Genomic DNA, 6,378 nt, shown 5'->3' with positions numbered 1-6,378 from the left:
ATATATATAAATAAAAACTAATGAATTTAATACAAATGAAATATTAACTAAATACTAAGATGAATCTAACTATATCTTAAATAAGCCACTAAACTGGACTAGAAATACTAGGACAAGCCCCAGATAAATCTAGCAAACACTGAAACAAAATGACTAAAGACTGAAATGACACTCATGACTGTTGTCTTCAGAGAGTGAGGACTCACCACTAAATTTGCTGAACTCGAGATCGGGAAATCGATCTACGCTGCATGCTGAGAACCTGAACCTATATTACGAGAAGATAAAGTGCACATATGCATCAACACATGAAAGGTACTGAGCATGTAGAATAGAGTAAAGTTGAAATAAAACAAAACTAAACAAGCATAAAAGCAAGTATAATAATCTGACTTGATAAACTGAATTCTGAGCTTAATGAATGCAATGACCAATTTATAACATGCATAAATTGAATACTGAATATACTGATAAATGGTCAATGCAAAGAGTCCAACTGAACTATGAAAGCTACTAATAACCGATAATAAAACCACATGACGTAAATGTGGAGTCCGATGTATATACCCCACCGAGATGACCCAATATACCCTTGCAAAGGTATAAAGGCATGCTGGCGTTATCACTAAACTGATTGCCCACAGAGGGGACTTACAACCTACTTGCCTAGTAGTTCTGTGACTAATTGGGTACGCTAAACGCTAGTCCAACTCGGTATTATGCTACTCCCTATGAATCCTATAAATTTACTGGTTAGGTCTGTGTTTCTATAAATACTGGATAGCTAAAAACTGAGCACACAAATTGAGAATCCAATAATTAATCTGGTAATTATGCATTTATAACTGAGATATGTATATCTGAACTGTCTTAAGTATCTGATCGAACATGTGTACTTCAAGAACTAAAGAAATACAAAGCTAGGGTTCTGAAATTCATGCGATAATTTGAGTAATAACATAATAATCTTATTTGGAAGATATATTTAATAAATTTGTGAAGTTTTAACAAAGTTCTAGAAACCCTAGGCTTAATCATGATAATAGAATCAAGAATCTGACTGAAAACTAGGTACCCAATGGGTGAAAGGAACCCACTAGTGAAATCCCATATACTTGGTGATGAAATCCACAGAAAATACTTAAGTTTCAGGGCTTGAACCGCTGGAGCATATTGCGTTCTTGATCTAGGTTCTTGAGCTTTTTCTCCTTTCTTGCTTTTAATTTTCTAACGTTTTGATTTAATGATTTTACTTAGATATGTTTTAATTATGTTTCTAGGCTTAACTTGACTAAATCTAATTATTTAGGGTCAAAACAACGTAACATAAGATTTAAACGAAGTGGGATCCCCTGGGTAAGTTGTTGCCGGATCAAACGACGGCCAGGACTGACGGTCCGTCGTCTGACTGACACCGCGCCGTTGGATCCGTCGACTGGCCTTATTCGATTGGCCTTTCCTAAAATGGGCATTACGTTTTTAGCAAGGTCGGTGGCTATCGAAAGATAATTCAATTATCTATCTATCGATAGGTTATGGGACACCTATTTAATTTTTTTCTAAGAGTTATGACTATTTGAAATTGACCCATCTGCATTTCCCCTTAACTACCTTCAAATTCTCCACTTACGGTCCGTAGGTCCACTTACGGACCATACTGATCATCTGTAGCGCTTGTTAGAGAGTGGGTGAAAGGAGTATTGATCGACGGTCAGGAACTAAGGACCGTCGTCTGACCTACAGACCGTAAGTCCGTCCGTTGTCCAAGACGTAACAAATTTTCTGGGCTGAAATTTTTGGGAGTTTCTGATCCCATCGACGGTTGTGCAGGACTGACCGTCAGTCAGGCTATGGTCCGTCGATGCCACCGTTGGTTGCACCTGCAGATTTTTTTTTGTAAAGCTGGATTTTTTGGGTCTGTTTTGGCTACGGGGTGTAACATTATCTCCCTCCCTCGAATGAAGACTAAACTAGATGAACTAGAGGGAGAGAGGTGCAAACCATACTATAAACATTGAGAACTGATTTTCTTACTTAACTGAGTTCCGATAACATGCAAATACGCTTAAAATGCAAGTACAAACTGAGGGAACATGATTCTAATACATCAAGCATGAATGACTGGAAAACTGAAGAGGAACTATTACTTCAAGATGGAGTGGAATAGGAAAGAAAGAGGTGAGGATACTTGGCTTTCATGGCTGCTTCTGCTTCCCAAGTAGCTCCTTCTTGGACTGACTCCTCCGCAAAACATTGACTAAAGCGACTTCTTTGTTTCTCAATCTTCTGACCTGACGTTCAAGAATCTCAACTGGTACATCCTCATAACAAAGACTAGCTTTCACCGCCACACTCTCTAATGGCACTATACAGGATGGGTCAACCACACACTTCTTCAAGAGTAAAATGTGGAAGACCGGATGCACTACTGCTAATTCTGCTCGCAACTCTAACTCATATGCCACTTTGCCAACCCTTTTCAAGATCTTGTAAGGGCCTACGTATCTAGGAAAGACCTTCCTTTTCTTTCCAAATCTCAGCACTCGTTTCATAGGTGAGAATTTCATAAAAACCCAATCATAAACATGGAACTCTAGTTCCCTTCTCCTTACATCTACATAAGATTTCTAACGACTTTGGGCTTTCTTAAGTATATCTCTAATGAGTTGCACTTTCTATATAGTATAACGGACTGAATCTGTCCATATCAAAAGCTGCTTCACCTACTTCAAACCAACCAACATGAGATCTACATCTACACCCATATAAAGCCTCATAAGGGGCCATCTTAATGCTAGAATGGTAGCTATTACTATAGGCAAACTCAATAAGGGAGAGGTGATCATCCCAACTACCCTTGAAATAGATCACACAAGCTTTCAACATATCCTCTAAGGTCTGAATGGTACGCTCTGCCTACCCATCCGTCTGTGGATGAAATGTTGTACTATGGTTAACTTGAGTACCAAGACCTTTCTTAAATGACTTACAGAAATGAGAGGTAAACTGAGGACCTCTATATGGGATGATAGACAAAGGAACACCATGTAACCTCACAATCCCATTAATGTAAAGCCTTGCATAGTCTTTTGTAGAATATGTAGTCTTGACCACCAACAAGCGATAAGACTTAGTCATCCTATCAACTATCACCCAAATGGTGTCATGATGTTTGCGAGTACGCGGTAATCCTGTGATGTTGTCCATATTGATCACATCCCACTTCATATTAGGAATATCGATCTCTTGAGTCATTCCCCCTGGTTTCTGATGTTGTACCTTGACTTCCTCGCAATTAGGTCACTTACTCACTAAGTCTGCTATACTCTCTTCATGCCATTCTACCAATAGACTTCCCACAGATCGCGGTACATCTTAGTTGCACCTAGATGAATAGAATACAGAGAGTTATGGGCTTCTGCAAGAATAAGTTGTCTCAACTCGCCCACATCAAGAACACACAATCTACCCTGGTAGCAAAGTACACCATGTCCCCCTTGGGAGAAAACGTCCACTCTCTGATTATGGACTGCACCCTTAAGTTCAAGCAAGATTGGATCACTGTCTTGCTTTTCCTTAACCTCTACTACCAAAGAAGATTCTGCCCCATTCTTAATTGTTACACCGTTGTCTGATATACTCATAGGGCAAACTCCCAAGAGATCAAGCCTGTGAATATCATCCAGTAGCTCATTCCTTTCTACCTCAACATGGGCGACACTACCCATAGATAATCTACTAAGATCATCTGCTACTACATTCGACTTACCAGGATGGTAATGCACACTTATATCATAATCCTTAAGGAACTCAAACCATCTCCTCTGGCGAAGATTCAACTCCATCTGGGTGAACACATAATGAAGGCTCTTATGGTTAGTGAACACATCTACATGAACACCATACAAGTAGTGTCTCCATATCTTGAGTGCAAACACCACTGCTGCAAGCTCGAGGTCATGAGTTGGATAGTTCTTCTCATGAACCTTAAGATGTCTAGAGGCATAAGCTATTACCTTAACTCGTTGCATCAACACACAACGTAGTCAAACTCTGGACACACAACGTAGTCAAACTCTGGATGCATCACAATAGATCACATAACCATCTGAACCCTCTGGTAGAGTAAAGACAGGAGTTGGTACTCAATCTTCTTTTAAATTATGTGAAGCTTTTCTCACAATGATCTAACCATTGACACTTGACCATCTTTTGAGTCAACCTAGTTAACAGTGAGGCTATGGATGAAAATACTTCCACAAACCTTATGTACTAATCCTCTAGTGTTAAGAAACTTCTGATATTCGTAGAAGAGGTAGGTATGGGCCACTGTTTCACTGCTTCTATCTTTTGTGAATCCACTCGGATCCTTTCGCTAGATACAATGTGACCATGAAAAGTTACAGATTGCAACCAGAACTCACATTTGCTAAACTAAGCGAATGAATGGCGATCCCTGAGAGTCTGTAGAACAACTCTCAAATGACTTGCATGTTCCTCCTCACTGCTAGACTAAATGAGGATATCATCAATAAAGACGATAACGAACAAGTCGGAGTACTGTTTGAAAACTCTGGTCATCAATTCCATGAAATCTGCAGGAGCATTAGTTGGTCCAAACAACATAACTGAAAATTCATAATGACCATACCGAATTCTGAAGGCTGTTTTCAAAGAATCACTACCTCTGACTCTAAGCTGATGATAACCCGATCTGAGATCTATCTTTGGGAAATGGCTAGCACCCTGAAGTTGGTCAAACAGGTCATCAATCCTAGGGATGGGATACTAATCTTGATTGTGACCTCGTCAACTGTCTATAGTCAATGCACATTTTGAGGGAACCATCTTTCTTCCTTACGAACAACATTGGTACACCCGATGGTGAAATGCTAGGTCTGATGAAGCCTTTATGTAGAAGTTCTTTCAACTGGTCTTTCAATTCCTTAAGATTTCATGGAGCCATTCTGTAAGGAGGAATAAAAATAAGATGGGTATCTTGAAAGGGAAAGGACTATGGACCAATGTTGAAAGGGAAAGGACTGTAGGTCCACTTACGAACCATGCTAGTCATCCATTGCTCTTGTCAGAGAGTGAGTGAAGGGTGTTTTGTTCGACGGTTACGGACTATGGACCGTCTTCTAACCTACGGACCGTAAGTCCGTCCGCCGTCCAAGACTTAACCAATTTTTCTAGGCTGAAATTTTTGGAAGTTTCTGATCCCATCGACGGTTGTTCATGACAGACCGTAGGTCAGGATACGGTCCGTCGATGCCACCGTTGGTTGCAGCTGCAAATTTTTTTCTGTAACTGGTTTTTTTTTTTGCCTGTTTTGGCTACGGGTTGTTACACTGCAGCAATTATACAGAAGTCGCTACAATAGTCCAACAATTGTAGAAGTTGCTGCAACAATATAAGCAAGTGGTATTGTTTCTACATCAATTGCTATAATTATTGCAACAACTGTCGTAATTATTATTACCATGGGTACTACAACAACTGTCATAATTAATATTACCATAGTTGTTGCAACAACCATTGCAATTGTTGTAACAATTACATAGTCGCTTGATTTTCTACATTTATTTATTGTACTAGTGTACTTGGCTGTGCTTCGCGTGGTTATGAAAAGAATTATCATAAATTTATACTAAATCATAAAAGATAAGCTATGAAAAATCATTTAAATATATCTATATTTTGTAATAATTGTTATTGGGAGTCATCTATAAGGTACATACTCTATAATAGAAATTATTAATTTTTTACATCAATATCTTTTAATTCGGACGTCTCCCTCCTCTTTGTGATAACTTCATCACTACTTACTTTCTAGTATTTGTTTGTTCACCAACCTAAAAGATTATCATATCAAAATCACTAAAAAAGAATGATGAAAAGTTAAAAACAAAATAACGTTAAAAAATACAAGAATTAGCTATGCAGAAAAAATTGAAAAAAAACGCATACACAAGTTTCTATTTCTTCTACATTTTCTAAGCTTATATATAAAAATATTAAATAGTATATTTCATACTTCAAATAATAATACATTTAATATAAAAATTCCTAAGCTGAAAGTCAGTAAATATGTGTCCTCTACAATGCAAGGAGGCTCACCACTGACTCCGAGTGGTCTGCTGGATCATCGAGACGCTAGATGATGTTGATCCTAATTGCATGCGTCTGCATCATGATACCAAACAGGCCAACTAGCATCAGTACATTCAATGTACTAGTATGTGAGTTGAAATGGTAACAAAACTTAAGCTGAAAAAGAGTAAGAAGACACACTTCCTTGGCTATGCTCAACTCATGAAAACTTGACTTAATAAAAAGCAGGTAGGCATATGTAATATATATATATATATATATATA

The sequence above is a fragment of the Solanum pennellii genome, chromosome 10 (genome assembly GCF_001406875.1).
Source record: "Solanum pennellii chromosome 10, SPENNV200".
NCBI classification, from domain to species: Eukaryota; Viridiplantae; Streptophyta; class Magnoliopsida; order Solanales; family Solanaceae; genus Solanum; species Solanum pennellii.
Note: the sequence above shows the minus strand (reverse complement) of the source record.